The 24331-nt window shown below is 46.2% G+C and overlaps 1 protein-coding gene across 1 annotated transcript in view; it reads right to left on the bottom strand.

Moving 5' to 3' along the window:
• The window catches only part of LOC124551077 (gastrula zinc finger protein XlCGF7.1-like), a 430243-nt gene that overhangs the window by 87741 nt on the left and 318171 nt on the right, over positions 1-24331 (bottom strand). The gene's annotated exons all lie outside the window — the stretch shown is intronic.

Raw genomic sequence — 24331 nt, 5'->3', positions numbered from 1 at the left:
CACTCACACACACTCAGCGCAGTTTCATAAGAGGCCGCTAACCGGGACGGCTGCTGCCTTACGATGTTGCAGGAGGATCTGGCTTGGATATCGCGCGCTGAAACCTCGTAGCCCCAGGGCAATGGCCGCCAAAGCGGAAAATTACTTGCCTAGTTCGGTGGCTGGACAAAAGGTACAAGAGGGCAATTATATCGCCTGTCAAACGGCGGTTCCAATTTCCAGCACGACTGTGTTATAATCACAGACATATTGCACACTAAGAGCAGTTAAGTTGGTGCACGAGCTCTTAGCGTTGTTTTGCATGTTGGTATTCAGTTTGCCATGGGTTTATTTACCGATTGTCATTTTTTGTTTGTAGTTCACTGTTGCTACACTACTGGCCATTAAAATTGCTACACCACGAAGATGGCGTGCTACAGACGCGAAATTTAACCGACAGGCAGAAGATGCTGTGAAATGCAAATGATTAACTTTTCAGAGCGTTCACACAAGGTTGGCGCCGGTGCCAACACCTACAACGTACTGACATGAGGAAACTTTCCAACCGATTTCTCATACACAAACAGCGGTTGACCGGCGTTGGCTGGTGAAACGTTGTTGTGATGCCTCGTGTAAGCAGGAGAAATGCGTACCATCACGTTTCCGACTTTGATAAAGGTCGGATTGAAGCCTATCGCGATTGCGGTTTATCGTATCGCCACACTGCTGCTCGCTTTGGTCGAGATCCAATGACTGTTAGCAGAATATGGAATCGGTGGGTTCAGGAGGGTAATACGGAATGCCGTGCTGGATCCCAACGGCCTCGTATCACTAGCAGTCGAGATGACAGGCATCTTATCCGCATGACTGTAACGGATCGTGCAGCCACGTCTCGATCCCTGAGTCAACAGATGGGGACGTTTGCAGGACAGCAACCATCTGCACAAACAGGTCGACGACGTTCGCAGCAGCGTGGACTATCAGCTCGGAGACCATGGCTGCGGTTACCCTTGACGCCGCATCACAGACAGGAGCGCCTGCGATGGTGTACTCAACGACGAATCTGGGTGCACAAATGGCAAAACGTCATTTTTTCGGATGAATCCAAGTTCTGTTCACAGCATCATTATGGTCACATCCCTGTTTGACGACATTGCGGTGAACGCACATTGGAAGCGTGTATTCGTCATCGCCATACTGGCATATCATCCGGCGTGATGGTATGGGGTGCCATTGGTTACACGTCTCGGTCACCTCTTATTCGCATTGACGGCACTTTGAACAGTGGACGCTACATTTCAGATATGTTACGACCCGTGGCTCTACCCTTCATTCGATCCTTACGAAACCCTACATTTCATCAGGATAATGCACGACCGCATGTTGCATGTCCTGTACGGGACTTTCTGGGTAGAGAAAATGTTTGACTGCTGCCCTGGCCAGCAAATTCTCCTCTCACCAATTGAAACCGTCTGGTCAATGGTGGCCGAGCAACTGACTCGTCACAATACGCCAGTCACTACTCTTGATGAACTGTGGTATCGTGTTGAAGCTGCATGGGCAGCTGTACCTGTACACGCCATCCAAGCTCTGACTCAATGCCCAGGCGTATCAAGGCCGATATTACGGCCAGAGGTGGTTGTTCTGGGTACTGATTTCTCAGGATCTATGCACCCAAATTGCCTGAAAATGTAAATAAATGTCAGTTCTAGTATAATATATTTTTCCAATGAATACCCGTTTATCATCTGCATTTCTTCTTGGTGTAGCAATTTCAATGGCCAGTAGTGTACTTGAGTTTACAAATTGCCATTTTTCCATTTGAAGGCAGCGCCTGGCGCTGTGGGTGATAGAAATAGTGACTGGAGCTGTGGATGATAGAAAATGGAGTGCCAAGTGGATTAACAGGAACAACTCCGATATATTATTATGGTTGAGTTCAGTAGAGGCTTGATAGCAGTGGAGGCAGCCAGAATCATTCGAGCCGTGTGTGGGGACAATGCCTCGTTTTAAGCGGGACCGTTTTGACATTAGAGACCTTCAGGGTTTGATCGTTTAAACGTCATTGTACTCGAGAACTGAGGAATGTGATGAACTGCGATCATTCCACCATTGTGCGACGTTTGCGTGCAATGGGGAAGCTTCAAAAATCGGATGTATGGGTACTGCATGCTCTAAGCCGAAATCACTAAGATGAGCAGGTGGTTATATGTGCATCTCTGCTTGCTCGTCATCAGTTGGCTCGTGAACAACACCGATCATTCCTATACCATACCGTTACTGGTGACATAAAATGATATCTTTATGGTATTCTAAGAAAAAAAAGGAATGGTTGAGCCCAAACAAAGCAACAACGTCCCATACAAAGACCACCTCGTGTCCATAGAAGATGGTATTATGCATCTGGTGGATCAGAGATGGTGTGGTGTACTGCGAATTGCTTCCCCGAGGTGTAACCATCACTGCTGACATTTACTGTTAACAACTGAGACGTCTTGCAGACTCAGTCCAAGAACAACGATCAGGAAGACTGCGTGAACTGATGCTGCTCCACGATAATGCACGCCCACATTCTGACGGGCTGACAAAAAAACAGTATAAAGAGTTGGGTTGGGAATTTATTCCATACCCACCTCATTAACCTGATCTTCGCCCTAGATTTTCACCTTTTCCCCTCTCTACAGGACAGCCTTCAAGGAATTTCATTTCCGGATGAAAATTCATTCCGAACATGGTTCGACGAGTTGTTCGCCTCAAAACCACGAGATTTCTACAGTCGCGGAACCGACAAGTTAGCGCTGGCAGGCTGTTGTAAATAGTGAAGGAGAATATAGTGTTACTGATGACTCAAGTCTCTGTTATGTGTATCTGTCAACTAATGGAAAACCGCTGCGAACTTATGCACCAATCCAGTTATTTTCTGCGACGCATCAGTGCTTACTGCTGTGTTTCGTCCATTAGCCTAGCCTCGTAATTGACAAAGTCACCCTAATGAGTGTATGCAATGTACATCTGCCATTTTCAAACACATTTCTAATGGCTCTGAGCAGTATAGGACTTAACATCTGAGGTCATCAGTCCCCTGGACTTAGAACTACTTAAACCTAACGACATCACACACATCCATGCCCAAGGCACGATTCGTACCTGCGACGTAGCAGCAGCGCTGTTCCGGACTGAAGCGCCTAGAACCGCTGGGCCACAACGCAGGCGGGAGGGGGGGGAGGCAATTCGATTCCCGGTTGGGTTGGAGATTTTCTCCACTCAGGGACTGGGTGTTCGTGTCGTAGGTTAGATTAGATTAGATTAGTTTTTCGTTCCATAGATCCGTGCTGAGGAGATCCTCTTGGATGTGGAACATGTCAATTTTTTTTTAAGTTGAAATAACAGTACTAATGGTATGAGTACATACAATGCTTCATTTGTTTCTATTAAAAAATTCGTCAATGGAGTAGAAGGAGTTGGCCACTAGTAAGTCTTTCAGGCTCCTTTTAAACTGATCTTTATTTGTAACTAAATTTTTTATGTTTGCTGGCAAATTATTGAAGTGGATCCCTTTTTGAACTAAAGTAAGTGCTTTTAAGTCCTTGTGCAGATCATTTTTGTTCCTGATATTGTACGTATGAACTGAGCTGTTTGTTGGAAAAAGAGATATATTATTTAGGACAAATTTCGTTGAGGAGTAAATACACTCCTGGAAATTGAAATAAGAACACCGTGAATTCATTGTCCCAGGAAGGGGAAACTTTATTGACACATTCCTGGGGTCAGATACATCACATGATCACACTGACAGAACCACAGGCACATAGACACAGGCAACAGAGCATGCACAATGTCGGCACTAGTAAAGTGTATATCCACCTTTCGCAGCAATGCAGGCTGCTATTCTCCCATGGAGACGATCGTAGAGATGCTGGATGTAGTCCTGTGGAACGGCTTGCCATGCCATTTCCACCTGGCGCCTCAGTTGGACCAGCGTTCGTGCTGGACGTGCAGAACGCGTGAGACGACGCTTCATCCAGTCCCAAACATGCTCAATGGGGGACAGATCCGGAGATCTTGCTGGCCAGGGTAGTTGACTTACACCTTCTAGAGCACGTTGGGTGGCACGGGATACATGCGGACGTGCATTGTCCTGTTGGAACAGCAAGTTCCCTTGCCGGTCTAGGAATGGTAGAACGATGGGTTCGATGACGGTTTGGATGTACCGTGCACTATTCAGTGTCCCCTCGACGATCACCAGTGGTGTACGGCCAGTGTAGGAGATCGCTCCCCACACCATGATGCCGGGTGTTGGCCCTGTGTGCCTCGGTCGTATGCTGTCCTGATTGTGGCGCTCACCTGCACGGCGCCAAACACGCATACGACCATCATTGGCACCAAGGCAGAAGCGACTCTCATCGCTGAAGACGACACGTCTCCATTCGTCCCTCCATTCACGCCTGTCGCGACACCACTGGAGGCGGGCTGCACGATGTTGGGGCGTGAGCGGAAGACGGCCTAACGGTGTGCGGGACCGTAGCCCAGCTTCATGGAGACGGTTGCGAATGGTCCTCGCCGATACCCCAGGAGCAACAGTGTCCCTAATTTGCTGGGAAGTGGCGGTGCGGTCCCCTACGGCACTGCGTAGGATCCTACGGTCTTGGCGTGCATCCGTGCGTCGCTGCGGTCCGGTCCCAGGTGGACGGGCACGTGCACCTTCCGCCGACCACATCGATGTACTGTGGAGACCTCACGCCCCACGTGTTGAGCAATTTGGCGGTACGTCCACCCGGCCTCCCGCATGCCCACTATACGCCCTCGCTCAAAGTCCGTCAACTGCACATACGGTTCACGTCCACGCTGTCGCGGCATGCTACCAGTGTTAAAGACTGCGATGGAGCTCCGTATGCCACGGCAAACTGGCTGACACTGACGGCGGCGGTGCACAAATGCTGCGCAGCTAGCGCCATTCGACGGCCAACACCGCGGTTCCTGGTGTGTCCGCTGTGCCGTGCGTGTGATCATTGCTTGTACAGCCCTCTCGCAGTGTCCGGAGCAAGTATGGTGGGTCTGACACACCGGTGTCAATGTGTTCTTTTTTCCATTTCCAGGAGTGTATACTGAGAGGCAGCAGTTAGTATACCCAGTTCTTTGAAGAGGTTTCTACAGGACGTCCGTGAATTTACTCCACAAATAATACGTATTACACGCTTTTGGATTCCGAAAACTTTTGTTTGACTTGAAGAGTTACCCCAAAATATTATTCCATATGACATTATGGATTGCAAGTAGGTAAAGTATGCAGACTTTTTCATTGTTATGTCGCCTATGTCTGCTAACACTCGAATTGCAAATACAGATTTGTTAAGGCGTTTCTGCAGTTCTGTCGTGTGCTCCTCTCAACTGAATTTATTATTGAGTTGGAATCCCAGGAATTTAAGAGTGTCAATAACTTCTATCTACTTTTCTTCATACTTTATGCATATGCTGGGTGGAAACATCTCACAGGTTCTGAATTGCATATAGTGAGTCTTTTCGAAGTTTAATGTCAGTGAGTTGGCTTCAAACCATTTATTAATATCCATGAAAATATCATTAGCAGATCTTTCTAGAGCTACACTCGACATACTATTTATTGCAATACTTGTGTCATCTGCAAGCAAAACGAATTGCTACTGGCCGTGTAACTGATGAGATATCATTAATGTACACAAGAAAAAGCAATGGCCCTAAGATGGATCCTTGTGGGACACCACATGTAATTTCTTCCCATTCTGATGATGACTGATGACTTAATTCACTAGTCCCTTGCACTGACGCCCTTTGTTTCCTGTTCTGAGGTATGACTGGAACCATTTTGCAGCACTGCCCATGACACCATAGAATTCCAATTTATTTAAAAGGGCGTTGTGGTTCACACAATCAAATGCCTTTGACAAATCACAGAAAATACCTGCTGCTTGTAATTTGTTATCTTATGAATTAAGTACGCTTTCACTGTAGGTGTAAGCCCTTCAGAAATCCAAACTGTGCTCTTGATAATATGTTATTTGTTGTCAGATGGTTGAGAAACTGCCTGCACATTACTTTTTCTAAATTTTTTTAGTATGCTGGCAAACGTGAAATCGGTCTGTAGTTTGATGGTATCTCTTTATCCCCTTTCTTGATTAGAGGCTTAACATCTGCATATTTTAGCCAGTCAGGAAATGTCCCAGTTATAATTGACTGGTTACACAAGTAACTTAGAATTGTACTAAACTCACAAGAACATGCCTTAATTAACTTTGTTGATATTTCATCGTAACCACTAGAATGCTTTGTTTTTAAAGATTTTATTATGGAAGTTATTTCTTTTGGTGAAGTGAATGGCATATTCATGTACCTGAAGCTGTTTGTAAAGGCTAGTTTCAGATATTCAAGGGGATTATTTACTGATCCTGACAATCCCATTCTATCAGGAACTGATATAAAATACTTGTTAAATAGATTTGCCGCACTGTGTCTTCATCATCATCCTTACGTCCTCATCGACGCGCAAGTCGCCGAAGTGGCGCCACCTCAAAAGACTTGCACAGGCGATCAGGCCTAACCACCGGGGGGCCGTCGCCACACGACATTTCATTTCATCCACTATCCAGTGGCCTCGCACTTTACACCATCTGAGGCGTCGCTTGGCACAGCAACACAAATTTTTGGTGTACGAGAAACTGCTCTACCGTTTTACCCTCTTATTTCTAACTTCCTACGCACAGTAGTTGTCCTGCGTAGAGTGCTGGTAGCATTTTGACACTCACGAGTGATTGCTTCAGCTGATTTCGTGCGATCTTTTGCAGTCACCCCCTGCAAATGCCCGACGATCTCTGTTCGGCAGTACATGGGCTCTGCCTGGACTCGATTGCTCCTTCGCGTCTCCACAGTCACATCACTAACAGTCGGCTAGGGCAACTTTAGCCCCCGCAGACCCAAGCAAAATTTTTTCTATTATTTCAAGTATTTTTTGATAAGGGCGTGGTACATGGACGTCATAAATGAGCGTTGTAATGATAGTTTTTAGTTACTGCTCATCCGGACAGATATTTTCCTATGTCCAGCTGGCTCGACTTCATAGTTTACTCTTAGAAATAATTGATAAGTAACGGGGTTAGGCTACTGCACATAATTTGTTGATCTATTTGCAACAACGACGACGATAGGTACTAGTAGAAAACGAAGTATAACATTCGTACTTGCGTTTCTGTCTGGAAGACATTCAAGAGAGATCGTCAGGAGCGGCCAGCATGACGCAGTTAGTGGAACATCGCAATGTAGCCAACAGTACAGAAAAAGTATCACTGAGAAAATAAGTCTGGACACAGCTAAAATGTCCAGCTTACTGGACACATGGATACAGTGTAGAAGAAACTGAAATTGCACTTGAACCAAAGTAGAGAAGTAACGTCCAGCCGGTTGGACGCGGAGACTGAAGCGGTTAGAAGTGTTTTAGTGTCCTTGATGAATTTGTTACTCACAAGGGGAGGCCACAACGATTGGAACGCGGATTTTCTGTAAACTTCGTACACTCGTAGTACTCCATGAGGACAACAAAAGGTGTAAGCAGTAGCGCGTACTTCTCAAGCGTTAATGAGAAAATCGCAAGATAATTTCGGTCGTCAAACATATATCTCTGCGTGGCTATCTTTACGATGAAGCGGCGGCAGGCGAGTGGTGCCGGCACGGTAGCTCAGCGTGTTCGGTCAGAGCATTAGCTACCCTTTGTAATAAAAGAATTGAGCGAGCGGATCAACGAACAAACTGAACGCGTGTCATCGGACTTCCGCCCTAATAATAATGCCGTGTGACGAGGGCCTCCCGTCGGGTAGATCGCTCGCCTGGTGCAAGTCTTTCTATTTGACGCCACTTCGGCGACTTGCCCGTCGATGGGGATGAAATGATGATGATTAGGACAACACAACACCCAGTCCCTGAGCGGAGAAAATCTCCGACGCAGCCGGGAATCGAACCTGGGCCCTTAGGATTGACAGTCTGTCGCGCTGACCACTCAGCTACCGGGGGCGGACACGTCCGCCCTGAGCAAATTCAACGAAAAAAATTGAAATTAAAAAAAAAGAAGTGGTTGGCGTTCAAGCCCCGTAATCGCTGGATCGAGTTCCGTTCGTCAGTTTTTTTTTTTTTTTAATTCTCAACACATTAATTTTCTTTACTATTTATATTACAATTGATATAATGGCAAAAATGCGTGTGATCGGATGAACTTTTATTAAATTTACAATGTTATTTGGCAGTCTACTAACTTTTATGATCGCAAATAATATACACTCCTGGAAATGGAAAAAAGAACACATTGACACCGGTGTGTCAGACCCACCATACTTGCTCCGGACACTGCGAGAGGGCTGTACAAGCAATGATCACACGCAAGGCACAGCGGACACACCAGGAACCGCGGTGTTGGCCGTCGAATGGCGCTAGCTGCGCAGCATTTGTGCACCGCCGCCGTCAGTGTCAGCCAGTTTGCCGTGGCATACGGAGCTCCATCGCAGTCTTTAACACTGGTAGCATGCCGCGACAGCGTGGACGCGAACCGTATGTGCAGTTGACGGACTTTGAGCGAGGGCGTATAGTGGGCATGCGGGAGGCCGGGTGGACGTACCGCCGAATTGCTCAACACGTGGGGCGTGAGGTCTCCACAGTACATCGATGTTGTCGCCAGTGGTCGGCGGAAGGTGCACGTGCCCGTCGACCTGGGACCGGACCGCAGCGACGCACGGATGCACGCCAAGACAGTAGGATCCTACGCAGTGCCGTAGGGGACCGCACCGCCACTTCCCAGCAAATTAGGGACACTGTTGCTCCTGGGGTATCGGCGAGGACCAATCGCAACCGTCTCCATGAAGCTGGGCTTCGGTCCCGCACACCGTTAGGCCGTCTTCCGCTCACGCCCCAACATCGTGCAGCCCGCCTCCAGTGGTGTCGCGACAGGCGTGAATGGAGGGACGAATGGAGACGTGTCGTCTTCAGCGATGAGAGTCGCTTCTGCCTTGGTGCCAATGATGGTCGTATGCGTGTTTGGCGCCGTGCAGGTGAGCGCCACAATCAGGACTGCATACGACCGAGGCACACAGGGCCAACACCCGGCATCATGGTGTGGGGAGCGATCTCCTACACTGGCCGTACACCACTGGTGATCGTCGAGGGGACACTGAATAGTGCACGGTACATCCAAACCGTCATCGAACCCATCGTTCTACCATTCCTAGACCGGCAAGGGAACTTGCTGTTCCAACAGGACAATGCACGTCCGCATGTATCCCGTGCCACCCAACGTGCTCTAGAAGGTGTAAGTCAACTACCCTGGCCAGCAAGATCTCCGGATCTGTCCCCCATTGAGCATGTTTGGGACTGGATGAAGCGTCGTCTCACGCGGTCTCCACGTTCAGCACGAACGCTGGTCAAACTGAGGCGCCAGGTGGAAATGGCATGGCAAGCCGTTCCACAGGACTACATCCAGCATCTCTACGATCGTCTCCATGGGAGAATAGCAGCCTGCATTGCTGCGAAAGGTGGATATAACACTGTACTAGTGCCGACATTGTGCATGCTCTGTTGCCTGTGTCTATGTGCCTGTGGTTCTGTCAGTGTGATCATGTGATGTATCTGACCCCAGGAATGTGTCAATAAAGTTTCCCCTTCCTGGGACAATGAATTCACGGTGTTCTTATTTCAATTTCCAGGAGTGTAATATCCATAACTATCGACTAGTAAACGACCAAACGCATAAAGTGATACTGAAAATGTATGCTTGTCTGCGTGTTCAAAATTGTTCGTATTTAATCGAAAGAGAACGAGAAATTGCTTCTCCTGAAGACGCTATTAAAATACACTCGATACTGCAAGACAAATTATCAGCGCCGCTATTTAAGGAAATGCTGCGTTATGCATGGTTTGCTTCCAAATTATCGGCTGAAAGAGAGGTTTCTGAAAATGTTAACGAGGTTTGTTTTTCCACGGAAAACCTCAAAAGACCTTGCGTATGCGGGAACAAAGCATTTATTCAATGCAGCTGGTTCCGTTTAGCTTTATGTTTTTAATTTTTTTACGAAAAATACCATCCTGCAACCTGTACTCGTAATGTCGATAGCCGTCTGTGCCGGTCAAAACTTGGAGGTAACAAGTCGTTTCGGGCTCCTACCAGGTATAAGGGATTTCTCAAATCACTTTATGCGTTTGGTCGTTTACTAGTCGACAGTTATGAATATTATATTACACAGCTCTACAAAATAATTTTTTTTTTTTCGTTGCCAGGGAAGTTTGAACGAAAATGGGATATTGTTATGATACTCATTCCGAGTATATTTGTACTTTTTCCAAATTGGCTCTGGTTTTTGAGATATAGGTTATTTGTGGAAATGAGAGTTTCATGTGGATAATATCGACTGCAGGGTCCATATATGGTGTAATGTATTTGCTACCTGTTTTTTAATTAGTGATATTGTACTAACTTTATTAAACAATTGTGCTCAGGGAGTGCATCTGTGTGGTTGAGGATTACATCATGCAAACATCACACTATCAGCATGTGTTCAGTCCTGTTGTGTGGTGCGTGTGTTGAAGATATTGAGGGTTGTGCAGATTTGAATTCGGCGGTACTCGACATTCATTTGTTGGCCGAGGTAATCCCCGCAACAGCCGATAGGTAGCGTTCAGTGTAAACAAGAAAAATGACGATGGTCGAAAGTCACACACATGTGCAGTGCAGCTTCAAGGAGATAGAAACTTTTCATCGTGACGTAGCAAATAAGAGGTGAGTATTCATTTCATACAAAACAATTAATGATGTTTGTTGGATGTGATTGACATGCAAATACAAGAAAGTTCTGCATAATATGTAGTATTTGTGCAATTTTGTTTTAGGAAAACATGAGTTCTTCACGCCGTCTTTGCGTGAACCATCCAGATGAGTTCTGCTACATTTGTGGTGAATACGTTCTTCAAAAGAACAGGAAGAATATCACTCCTTTTGTGAAGGAAGCATATCTGGCATATTTCGGAATTAAACTTGGAGATCAAGACAAGGCGTGGGCACCCCATAAAGTTTGTAAATGCTGTGTGGAGTGCTTACGGCAGTGGACAAAACGAAAAAGGAAAAGCTTAAACTTCGGAGTGCCTATAGTATGGCGAGAGCAGAAGAACCATACAGATGATTGCTATTTTTGCATTGTTAATGTGAAAGGTTTTAATAGGTTCAAAAAACGAAAGTGGGAATATCCCGATTTGGAGTCAGCAAGAAGACCAGTGGTGCACAGCAACGATGTTCCTGTACCAACCTTCACAACATTACCCACGCTAACATCATCAGATGACGATGTGCACGGCGAGGAATGTACAAGTAGTGGTTCGGAATACGAAGGACGTGAGACACAACCCCAGCAGTTCGACCAGAAGGAGCTCAGTGACTTGATACGAGAACTCAATCTTTCAAAGCAAGCATCAGAACTCTTAGCATCCAGGCTTAAGGAAAAGAACTGTCTTCATCCAAGTGTTAAAATAACAGCTTACCGGACGAGAGAAGAAAACCTTCTTCCATACTTCAACCAAGAAGAGGTTATAGTGTATTGCAGCAATATACCTGGACTTTTACTTGAATTGGGGCTGCTGGAATATAGACCAGAGGACTGGAGTCTCTTCATAGACAGTTCCACTAGAAGTTTAAAATGTGTTCTCCTACACAATGGCAATCGTTACGCATCTATTCCAATTGCCCACTCAACAAAACTTTGTGAAGCATATGCTAACATCAAGATGGTTCTGCAGAAAATTCAGTATATGCAGCACCAGTGGTTGATTTGTGTTGATTTGAAAATGGTGAACTTTTTGCTTGGACAACAAAGTGGATACACAAAGCACCCATGTTTTATCTGCATGTGGGATAGTAGGGCAAAGCACGAACATTGGAAGCAGAAAACATGGCCTCCAAGGGAACATATGGCTGTTGGTGAAGCAAACATCATTAATGAACCTCTGGTTAGTAGGGACAAGATTGTTCTTCCACCATTACATATTAAGTTAGGACTAATGAAGCAATTCACCAAAGCTTTAGACAGAAATGGTAATTGCTTCACTTACATCTGCAATACGTTCCCTGGACTCAGTAGTGAAAAACTTAAGGCAGGAATATTTGATGGTCCTCAAATTCGCAGGCTCATCAACGATACCAATTTTACAAGTGTCATGACTGTCACTGAAGCATCGGCCTGGAACAGTTTTGTCGCTGTTGTAAAATGTTTTTTGGGCAATCATGAAGCTCCCAATTACGAGGAACTGGTCAAAAACATGCTCACTAACTTTCAGAACTTAGGAGCTAACATGAGCATAAAATTGCACTTCGTTCACAGCCACTTGGATCGATTTCCTCGTAATCTAGGTGATTTCAGTGAGGAACAAGGAGAGCGGTTCCATCAAGATATGAAAGGAATAGAGGAAAGATATAAAGGAAGATGGGACAGGCATATGATGGCAGATTATTGCTGGAATCTGTTACGTGACTGTTCTGAAGAGACCTATAAAAGGAAAGCGTGCAGGAAGCGGTTTGTCATGGACGGAAAATGATATACTTATAGAGAAACTTTTCAATTATGTTTTATACGTTGACAAATGCCTATCAGGTTTTCATAGAAGCTATTTATAAAGATTATTTTCTTTTTTCATTGTAGTTTGTAGCGCTCGAGTTCAGTATTAGCAATTTTTTCTAATTTTTTGAATAAATCATGCATTATCTCAAAAACTAGAGCCAAACTGCATAAATGGTTGCTATATTCGTCCTCAGCACCACTAACTCATCCTAAAGCCACTCAAATATCCTTGGCAAGAAAATGAGTGTTGACCAGTGTTATTTGTGATAATAAAAATTAGTAGACTGCCAAATAACATTGTAAATTTAAAAAAAGTTCAACCGATTACACGTATTTTTCCCATTATATCAATCATCATCATCATCATCATTTAAGACTGATTATGCCTTTCAGCGTTCAGTCTGGAGCATAGCCCCCCTTATAAAATTCCTCCGTGATCCCCTATTCAGTGCTAACATTGGTGCCTCTTCTGATGTTAAACCTATTACTTCAAAATCATTCTTAACCGAATCCAGGTACCTTCTCCTTGGTCTGCCCCGACTCCTCCTACCCTCTACTGCTGAACCCATGAGTCTCTTGGGTAACCTTGCTTCTCCCATGCGTGTAACATGACCCCACCATCTAAGCCTGCTCGCCCTGACTGCTACATCTATAGAGTTCATTCCCAGTTTTTCTTTGATTTCCTCATTGTGGACACCCTCCTGCCATTGTTCCCATCTACTAGTACCTGCAATCAACCTTGTTGATAAGGTAACCTGAATCCACCCAGCTTTCGCTTCCATACAACAAAGTTGGTCGAAAGATTGAACGGTGCTCAGATAACTTAGTCTTGGTACTGACTTCCTTCTTGCAGAAGAGAGTAGATCGTAGCTGAGCGCTCACTGCATTAGCTTTGCTACACCTCGCTTCCAGTTCTTTCACTATGTTGCCACCCTGTGAGAATATGCATCCTAAGTACTTCAAACCGTCCACCTGTTCTAACTTTGTGCCTCCTATTTGGCACTCAATCCGTTTATATTTCTTTCCCACTGACATTACTTTCGTTTTGGAGATGCTAATCTTCATACCATAGTCCTTACATTTCTGATCTAGCTCTGAAATATTACTCTGCAAACTTTCAATCGAATCTGCCATCACAACTAAGTCATCCGCATATGCAAGACTGCTTATTTTGTGTTCATATATCTTAATCTCACCCAGCCAGTCAATTGTTTTCAACATATGATCCATAAATAATATGAACAACAGTGGAGACAGGTTGCAGCCTTGTCTTACCCCTGAAACTACTCTGAACCATGAACTCAGTTTACCGTCAACTCTAACTGCTGCCTGACTATCCATGTAAAGACCTTTAATTGCTTGCAAAAGTTTGCCTCCTATTCCATAATCTCGTAGAACAGACAATAACTTCCTCCTAGGAACCCGGTCATATGCCTTTTCTAGATCTATAAAGCTTAGATACAATTCCCTGTTCCACTCATAACACTTCTCCATTATTTGCCGTAAGCTAAAGATCTGGTCCTGACAACCTCTAAGAGGCCCAAACCCACCTTGATTTTCATCCAATTGGTCCTCAACTAATACTCGCACTTTCCTTTCAACAACACCTGAGAAGATTTTACCCACAACGCTGATTAAAGAGATACCTCTATAGTTGTTACAATATTTTCTGTTTCCATGTTTAAAGATTGGTGTGATTACTGTTTTTGTCCAGTCTGATGGAACCTGTCCCGACTCCCAGGCCATTTCAGTTATCTTGTGTAGCCATTTAAGACCTGACATTCCACTGTATTTGATGAGTTCCGACTTAATTTCATCCACCCCAGCTGCTTTATTGCACTGCAATCTATTGACCATTTTCTCCACTTCCTCAATTGTGATCCTATTTCCATCATCATTCCTAACCCATTCTACCTCGAAATCTGAAACATTACTGATCGTATTTTCACCTACATTGAGCAACTCTTCAAAATATTCCCTCCATCTGGCCAAAGCATCCACAGGATTCACGAGCAGTTTTCCTGACCTGTCCAAAATACTTGTCATTTCCTTCTTACCTCCCTTTCGAAGACTGCTAATTACACTCCAGAATAGTTTTCCAGCAGCTTGACCAAATGTCTCCAACCTGTTTCCAAAGTCTTCCCAATATTTCTTCTTGGATGCTGCAATTATCTGTTTGGCTTTGTTTCTTTCTTCAACATAACTTTCTCTGTCTACCTGAGTTCTAGTATGTAGCCATTTTTGATACGCCTTCTTTTTCCTTTTACAGGCTGCCTTGACTGTGTGATTCCACCAAGCTGTTTGCTTCATCCTACTTTTACACACTACTGTTCCAACACATTCTTTAGCCACTTCTAGTACTGTGTCCCTGTACCTTGTCCATTCCTTTTCCAATGACTGTAATTGACTACCTTCAACTAACTGGTACCTTTCTGAGATCGCTGTTATGTACTTGTTCCTGATTTCATTACCCTGAAGTTTCTCCACTCTTATCCTCCTACATATGGACCTGACCTCCTGCACTTTCGGCCTCACAATCCCAATTTCACTGCAGATTATATCAATTGTAATATACATAGTAAAGAAAATGAGTGTGTTGAAAATAAAAAAAAAACACAGACGAACGGGACTCGATGCAGTGATTACGGGCCTTGGACGCTAACCACTCGGCTGCCGCCGCTTCATGGTAAAAATGGTCACGCACAGGTATATACACTCCTGGAAATGGAAAAAAGAACACATTGACACCGGTGTGTCAGACCCACCATACTTGCTCCGGACACTGCGAGAGGGCTGTACAAGCAATGATCACACGCACGGCACCTCGGACACACCAGGAACCGCGGTGTTGGCCGTCGAATGGCGCTAGCTGCGCAGCATTTGTGCACCGCCGCCGTCAGTGTCAGCCAGTTTGCCGTGGCATACGGAGCTCCATCGCAGTCTTTAACACTGGTAGCATGCCGCGACAGCGTGGACGTGAACCGTATGTGCAGTTGACGGACTTTGAGCGAGGGCGTATGGTGGGCATGCGGGAGGCCGGGTGGACGTACCGCCGAATTGCTCAACACGTGGGGCGTGAGGTCTCCACAGTACATCGATGTTGTCGCCAGTGGTCGGCGGAAGGTGCACGTGCCCGTCGACCTGGGACCGGACCGCAGCGACGCACGGATGCACGCCAAGACAGTAGGATCCTACGCAGTGCCGTAGGGGACCGCACCGCCACTTCCCAGCAAATTAGGGACACTGTTGCTCCTGGGGTATCGGCGAGGACCATTCGCAACCGTCTCCATGAAGCTGGGCTACGGCCCCGCACACCGTTAGGCCGTCTTCCGCTCACGCCCGAACATCGCGCAGCCCGCCTCCAGTGGTGTCGCGACAGGCGTGAATGGAGGGACGAATGGAGACGTGTCGTCTTCAGCGATGAGAGTCGCTTCTGCCTTGGTGCCAATGATGGTCGTATGCGTGTTTGGCGCCGTGCAGGTGAGCGCCACAATCAGGACTGCATACGACCGAGGCACACAGGGCCAACACCCGGCATCATGGTGTGGGGAGCGATCTCCTACACTGGCCGTACACCACTGGTGATCGTCGAGGGGACACTGAATAGTGCACGGTACATCCAAACCGTCATCGAACCCATCGTTCTACCATTCCTAGACCGGTAAGGGAACTTGCTGTTCCAACAGGACAATGCACGTCCGCATGTATCCCGTGCCACCCAACGTGCTCTAGAAGGTGTAAGTCAACTACCCTGGCCAGCAAGATCTCCGGATCTGTCCCCCATTGAGCATGTTTGGGACTGGATGAAGCGTCGCCTCACGCGGTCTGCACGTCCAGCACGAACGCTGGTCCAACTGAGGCGCCACGTGGAAATGGCATGGCAAGCCGTTCCACAGGACTACATCCAGCATCTCTACGATCGTCTCCATGGGAGAATAGCAGCCTGCATTGATGCGAAAGGTGGATATACACTGTACTAGTGCCGACATTGTGCATGCTCTGTTGCCTGTGTCTATGTGCCTGTGGTTCTGTCAGTGTGATCATGTGATGTATCTGACCCCAGGAATGTGTCAATAAAGTTTCCCCTTCCTGGGACAATGAATTCACGGTGTTCTTATTTCAATTTCCAGGAGTGTATTTGACGGCCGAAATTATCGTGCGATTTTCTCAATTACGCTTGAGAAGTACGCACTACTGCTTACACATTTTGTTGTGGAGTACTACGAGTGTACGAAGTTCGAAGTAAATCCGCGTTCCAAACGTCGTGGCCTCCCCTTGACAAATGAAATAGAATGACTAGTATACTTTCGAGTCACTGACCCCTTTTGAGCGACCCATTCTTCCCTTACTGTTTTTCTACTGACAACGTAATCCCTTGGTGCTTCTATACGGGGGCGTCCACCTCTGCTGACATCTAGTGGTCAAATTAGCAATACATATGGCTGTCCAGGTATTTTTTATCACATAATGTGCCCTGAGGAGCAAACACATCATAACCAACTGCTTAATAGGTACCTTTGGAACAAAATACAGAAGACATTCTATATGACATGGTTCGACAAATCCTTTCTAGGATTCCGGAGGCAAGTGGAAACCAGATTTATAAGCACAGGTCGCGAAATTCCCGCAAATACGGGCCGGTGGTTTGTGGACGCTGAGTTGGCATCTGAAAGCGACCCAGGTGGTTTTCATTTGGTTCATGTCAGGTGAAACTGGTAGCGAATACGGCAAAGTAAGCCCACTATCATGCTCCTTGAATCACAGTAGCACGATTCTGAACTTGTGACACTCAACCTGCTGCAAGATGTCTACGCAGTTGAGGCTGACAGCAAGCACGAAGGCATGCAGCTGGTCTACAATAATGATCACATACCACCGTCATTCCAAGAATCTATGAGACTGGATTAATAAAAAATGAAAGAAGGTACAGTAATTTTATGCTTTAGGTGTTCTATTGGGTTGGTTCGTAAGTTCTGGCGCTTTTTTAAGTGAAAATTCTGTGTGAAAATAAAAGGTTTTGGAAATGCGTTTTATGTTATTCGATAGACAATCGTATGCTCTAGAAAACAGTGTCTTTAGTTTTTTTCTGATATACTTCCCGCATTTTTCAGGCCATTAAAATAGAAAGTCGACACAAAAATGGTTCAAATGGCTCTGAGCACTATGGGACTCAACATCTTAGGTCATAAGTCCCCTAGAACTTAGAACTACTTAAACCTAACTAACCTAAGGACATCACAGACACCCATGCCCGAGGCAGGATTCGAACCTGCGACCGTAGCAGTCCCGCGGTTCCGGACTGCAGCGCCAGAACCGCTAGACCACCGCGGCCGGCAAAGTCGACACAAAAGAGCATTTGGGACAGATTCTACTTCTTGCTTTTAATCGAGGTGCCAGAGCGACAAAAGTTGCTCGAGAGATTGGGAAGTGAAGGACAGCTAAAATTGCTTTACGCGACAAAGACGATAGCCTCGGCCTCAAAGACATGTGTGATCCACCACGAATTGATCGGCCTGCTTTATTACAGTCTGTATGGAAGGTTTGGATCTGTTCATGGACTTTTCATAGGATCACAAAAAATTTATGATATCAATTTGCCCATGTATTCATTTGTGGTGAAAGAGTGGCAGTCTCTGTTTTGACAACAATCTTTGAATTGTATCATCCGTTATTACTGTATTTGGTATTCACATTTCTCTATAGCCTAAATTAAGATGCCTTTGAACTTAACATAGAACTCTTCTAAAGTTACCATATTTCAACAAAATTGTCTCATTTCATACTTTAAATACAGCGATGAAGGCTATAATTTCTTGCTTGCTTTTTTCTTTGTCTGATCTGGACCTTAGATCTCCTTGTAAAGAAACTTAACAAAATGCCTTGTTATATCTTTGTCTGTCCAATAAGTAATTGCTTTTCTTTTTAAAAATAAAGCAGATCTAATGTGTATAGCCTCGTGGCAGTAGTCTACAGTGTTTAGAGTAGATGCAGAGAATATGAAAGAGTAGGGCTAGTGTGGATGTATAAGAAAAGTGTAACCTGTTCCTGCAGGAGGTAGTACTGCTTGAAACTGAAAGAAAAGTCTGAAGGCCAATATCTGTTGTGGCATAGGTCAATCTGTCATTCATTCCCATCTGTCTGTTACTTAGAAGCAGACACTCTAGGCAGTGCTGTATGTGGTTGTTGTGCATTCTGACACACCACTCAGCCCTTCTTTACAGCGGATCACACATTCTTTCAATTAAACCTGGCTCCGTTTGGATTGCATCACGTGTATTGAGCACGAACTCTCGTAACGTCTGCACATTATGGGTATCCTTAAATGTCCCCATAGCTAAAAGTCCAACGGATTCAGGTCAGGTGATCAGGAAGGCCATGCTGCCAGGACTCTTTCAGTCCATCGTCCACGAATCGTTGTAGTGGGTAGACGATGAAGCGGTGCCCCATCATGCATAAACCACGGCCATTGACTTGTGCAAAGAGTGTCCTGCATAACAGCACTGGCAATTAATTGCACACTGAACTGCAACAGTTAGACAGGCTACACCACCAAATAAACCAGCATGGCTTTAGAAAGCATCGCTCCTGCGAAACGCAACTCGCCCTTTTTTCATATGATATCTTGCAAACCATGGATGAAGGGTCTCAGACGGATGCCATATTCCTTGACTTCCGGAAAGCGTTTGACTCGGTGCCCCACTGCAGACTCCTAATTAAGATACGAGCATATGAGATTGGTTCCCAAATATGTGAGTGGCTCGAAGACTTCTTAGCTAATAGAACCCAGTACGTTGTCCTCGATGGTCAGTGTTCATCGGAGGTGAGGGTCTCATCTGCAGTGCCCCAGTGAACTGTGGTAGGTCCGCTGTTGTTTTTTATCTACATAAATGATCTTTTGGATAGGGTGGATAGCAATGTGCGGCTGTTTGCTGATGATGCTGTGGCGTACGGGAAGGTGTCGTCGTTGAGTCACTGTAGGAGGATACAAGATGACTTGGACGGGATTTGTGATTGGTGTAAAGAATGGCAGCTAACTCTAAATATAGATAAATGTAAATTAATGCAGATGAATACGAAAAAGAATCCCGTAATGTTTGAATACTCCGTTTGACACAGCCACGTCGATTAAATATTTGGGCGTAACATTGCAGAGTGATATGAAGTGGGACAAGCATGTAATGGCAGTTGTTGGGAAGGCGGATAGTCGTCTTCGGTTCATTTGCAGAACTTTGGGAAGATGTGGTTCATCTGTAAAGGAGACCGTTTATAAAACACTAATACGACCTATTCTTGAGTACTGCTCGAGCGTTTGGCATCCCTATCAGGTCGGATTGAGGGAGGACACAGAAGCAATTCAGAGGCGGGCTGCTAGATTTGTTACTGGTAGGTTTGATCATCACGCAAGTGTTACGGAAATGCTTCAGGAACTCAGGTGGGAGTCTCTGGAGGAAATGAGGCGTTCTTTTCGTGAATCGCTACTGAGGTAAGAGAACCAGCATTTGAGGCTGACTGCAGCCAGTTTTACTGCCGCCAACTTATATTTCGCGGAAAGACCACAAAGATAAGAGAGATTAGGGCTCGTACAGAGGCATATAGGCAGTCATTTTTCCCTCGTTCTCTTTTTGAGTGGAACAGGCCCAGAAGATGCAAGTTGTGGTACGAGGTACCCTCGCCACGCACCGTATGGTGGATTGCGGAGTATGTATGTAGATGTAGATGTAGATGTACCTATTACTCATCACAAGTAAAACAGTCCATATGTCAACAGCAACTGCTTTCCAGACGTATAGTATACAGTGACTTTTCTTCTAGTTTTGACCAATACTACCTCTTGCAGGAATATGTGACACTTTTTTTTTAAGTACTCGGTCCAGACTTTATTGTTCTTTCGCTCCATGCATGACAACAGGACATAAAGTCATTAATAACGGTAGTGTTACACCCTAAGAAGACGTCCTGTGTGAACGCAAAATTTTTTAAGTCTCTCCCAGGCCAGCACCAAGCTAAAGGCAGGCACATGCACAACGTCTATATCTAAAAGTAAACCAGGCACTAATTCGATATTGCAGATAGCGTGGCACACAACCAAGGCCATTGCTACACATTATTCAAGCGAGATGCCTGAGTCGCCAATTCAGCAGTGTGAACTCACTGAGAAGGGAGCATAAAGGCTGTCTGACAACCACACTCAGTGGAGTAACAATGCGTGAATCATACGCAGGAACGACTTTCAGCACTCTAACACTGCAGAAAATGATAAGCTGCAAGACTGAAACGAAACGTTGGCACGTTGTAGTGCGATGAAGAGGGCTGGTGAGCCCAGAAGACGAGGCCAGACTCGGTCATCTTTGCCAGTGGATAACTTCATTGGCTCTAACAGTCAGCTACAAATACTTGGGTTTCTGAGTCCTCTTCAATTGCAGAGCTATTTCTGAGGTGCGACCTGTAACATGCTGTCTACCATTCGCCACATGAATGCCACTTTCATGACATCAGCCATATCATCGTGCTGGAGTTAGCCATTGCGAACTGCAATCTTCATCTCTGTCGATGTGAAGATGTGGAGCCTTCTACCATATGCTCACTGGAGCCAAAATGATGTTGTCAGGCAAACTGTCTGGGGAGGTACACTATCTGCTGCTGTCCCCAGACTTGCATTAGTGAGTGGACACCAGCGTCCACGGCCTACCTCTAATGGAGAGGCAGTGATATAAATCTGCACGACTATTACCCTCCAATGCAGAGCTACTAGGAGCATGCTAGACCACTGTCTTCGATGACCACGAGTGCGCCCTACTAATTTGTGTCAGTGCTCTGTCAGGCACTGTGACCGAGTGGTCAATGCCTGGCATTCGTTGGGTCAGCTACCTTGCACAGCACAGCTTCTGCTGTGTTTGCGGCGTTGACCTAGCCACGCTCCCCTAGTACTGCTGAGATGCACACATCAGCATGTCTCAATTCCGTGTGTCCACTGGTACTGCTATCACCACTGCCCATAGAGAAGATGATTCAATTTTAAAACTAAAAACAATCAAGGTGTCAACCGCAAATTCTGTCTAATAAGTGCCCCTGTGTTCCTGACAGGTACTCACCACAGCACTCCACATATCGCCATCATGTGTCCACGGGGGTCATACCTCACCGTCCGCTGCAGTAGAAACTAATCCCCAATGTAGTGTATTGTGAGTAGCGGAGTGGTTGTGAAGAGCTACACAGGAGCATATCGTGGTGCATCAAACTTAAAAAAAAACAATGGTTTTGCCGAGGACGTGGTATGAATGCGTGTCCAGGACATCACCAAAGCATAAACCTGTGCAGCAACAGTGTACACAACTTGTGCCCCAAAGTCACTCGACATCTCTTTAGTAGGCATTCCGGTCGGGTAGATACTTGGCGTGTACATATAGCGTCCGCAATCGATATTTGGATCTATATTAGCGTAACTAGACGCTAAACCTGATGACCAAATAGAGCGTTCGACTTTTGCTTTCATCAGACACAGCGTGGGACAGAGCAGAAAAAATAATATGAGATAGGAAAAATCTACATCTAGATCTACATCTACCGGGTGATCAAAAAGTCAGTATAAATTTGAAAACTTAATAAACCATGGAATAATATACACTCTTGGAAATGGAAAAAAGAACACATTGACACCGGTGTGTCAGACCCACCATACTTGCTCCGGACACTGCGAGAGGGCTGTACAAGCAATGATCACACGCACGGCACAGCGGACACACCAGGAACCGCGGTGTTGGCCGTCGAATGGCGCTAGCTGCGCAGCATTTGTGCACCGCCGCCGTCAGTGTCAGCCAGTTTGCCGTGGCATAGGGAGCTCCATCGCAGTCTTTAACACTGGTAGCATGCCGCGACAGCGTGGACGTGAACCGTATGTGCAGTTGACGGACTTTGAGCGAGGGCGTATAGTGGGCATGCGGGTGGCCGGGTGGACGTACCGCCGAATTGCTCAACACGTGGGGCGTGAGGTCTCCACAGTACATCGATGTTGTCGCCAGTGGTCGGCGGAAGGTGCACGTACCCGTCGACCTGGGACCGGACCGCAGCGACGCACGGATGCACGCCAAGACCGTAGGATCCTACGCAGTGCCGTAGGGGACCGCACCGCCACTTCCCAGCAAATTAGGGACACTGTTGCTCCTGGGGTATCGGCGAGGACCATTCGCAACCGTCTCCATGAAGCTGGGCTACGGTCCCGCACACCGTTAGGCCGTCTTCCGCTCACGCCCCAACATCGTGCAGCCCGCCTCCAGTGGTGTCGCGACAGGCGTGAATGGAGGGAGGAATGGAGACGTGTCGTCTTCAGCGACGAGAGTCGCTTCTGCCTTGGTGCCAATAATGGTCGTATGCGTGTTTGGCGCCGTGCAGGTGAGCGCCACAATCAGGACTGCATACGACCGAGGCACACAGGGCCAACACCCGGCATCATGGTGTGGGGAGCGATCTCCTACACTGGCCGTACACCACTGGTGATCGTCGAGGGGACACTGAATAGTGCACGGTACATCCAAACCGTCATCGAACCCATCGTTCTACCATTCCTAGACCGGCAAGGGAACTTGCTGTTCCAACAGGACAATGCACGTCCGCATGTATCCCGTGCCACCCAACGTGCTCTAGAAGGTGTAAGTCAACTACCCTGGCCAGCAAGATCTCCGGATCTGTCCCCCATTGAGCATGTTTGGGACTGGATGAAGCGTCGCCTCACGCGGTCTGCACGTCCAGCACGAACGCTGGTCCAACTGAGGCGCCACGTGGAAATGGCATGGCAAGCCGTTCCACAGGACTACATCCAGCATCTCTACGATCGTCTCCATGGGAGAATAGCAGCCTGCATTGCTGCGAAAGGTGGATATACACTGTACTAGTGCCGACATTGTGCATGCTCTGTTGCCTGTGTCTATGTGCCTGTGGTTCTGTCAGTGTGATCATGTGATGTATCTGACCCCAGGAATGTGTCAATAAAGCTTCCCCTTCCTGGGACAATGAATTCACGGTGTTCTTATTTCAATTTCCAGGAGTGTAGATAGAGAGGTAAAAATTGACACACATGCTTGGAATGACATTGGGTTTTATTAGAACCAAAAAAAGTATTGCTAGATGCGTGAAAGATCTCTTGCGCGCGTCGTTTGGTGATGATCGTGTGCTCAGCCGCCACTTTTGTCATGCTTGGCCTTCCAGGTCCCCAGACCTCAGTCCGTGCGATTATTGGCTTTGGGGTTACCTGAAGTCGCGAGTGTATCGTGATCGACCGACATCTCTAGGGATGCTGAAAGACAACATTCGACGCCAATGCCTCACCATAACTCTGAACATGCTTTACAGTGCCGTTCACAACATTATTCCTCGCCTACAGCTATTGTTGAGGAATGATGGTGGACATATTGAGAATTTCCTGTAAAGAACATAATCTTTCCTTTGTCTTACTTTGTTATGCTAATTATTGCTATTCTGATCAGATGAAGTGCCATCTGTCGGACATTTTTGAACGTTTGTATTTTTTTGGTTCTAATAAAACCCCATGTCATTCCAAGCATGTGTGTCAATTTGTACCTCTCTATCTACATTATTCTGTGATTTATTCAGTTTTCAAATTTATACTGACTTTTTGATCGCCCGGTATATTGCTTACGCCACCTTACGGTGTGTGGCGGAGGGTAGTTCTCTAGTAGCACTATCTCTTCCCCTCTTTCTGTTCCATTCGCTATTTGTGCGTA

This window comes from Schistocerca americana, chromosome 9 (genome assembly GCF_021461395.2).
Source record: "Schistocerca americana isolate TAMUIC-IGC-003095 chromosome 9, iqSchAmer2.1, whole genome shotgun sequence".
Lineage (NCBI taxonomy): Eukaryota > Metazoa > Arthropoda > Insecta > Orthoptera > Acrididae > Schistocerca > Schistocerca americana.
Note: the sequence above shows the minus strand (reverse complement) of the source record. Positions and strands in the feature narration are given on the sequence as shown.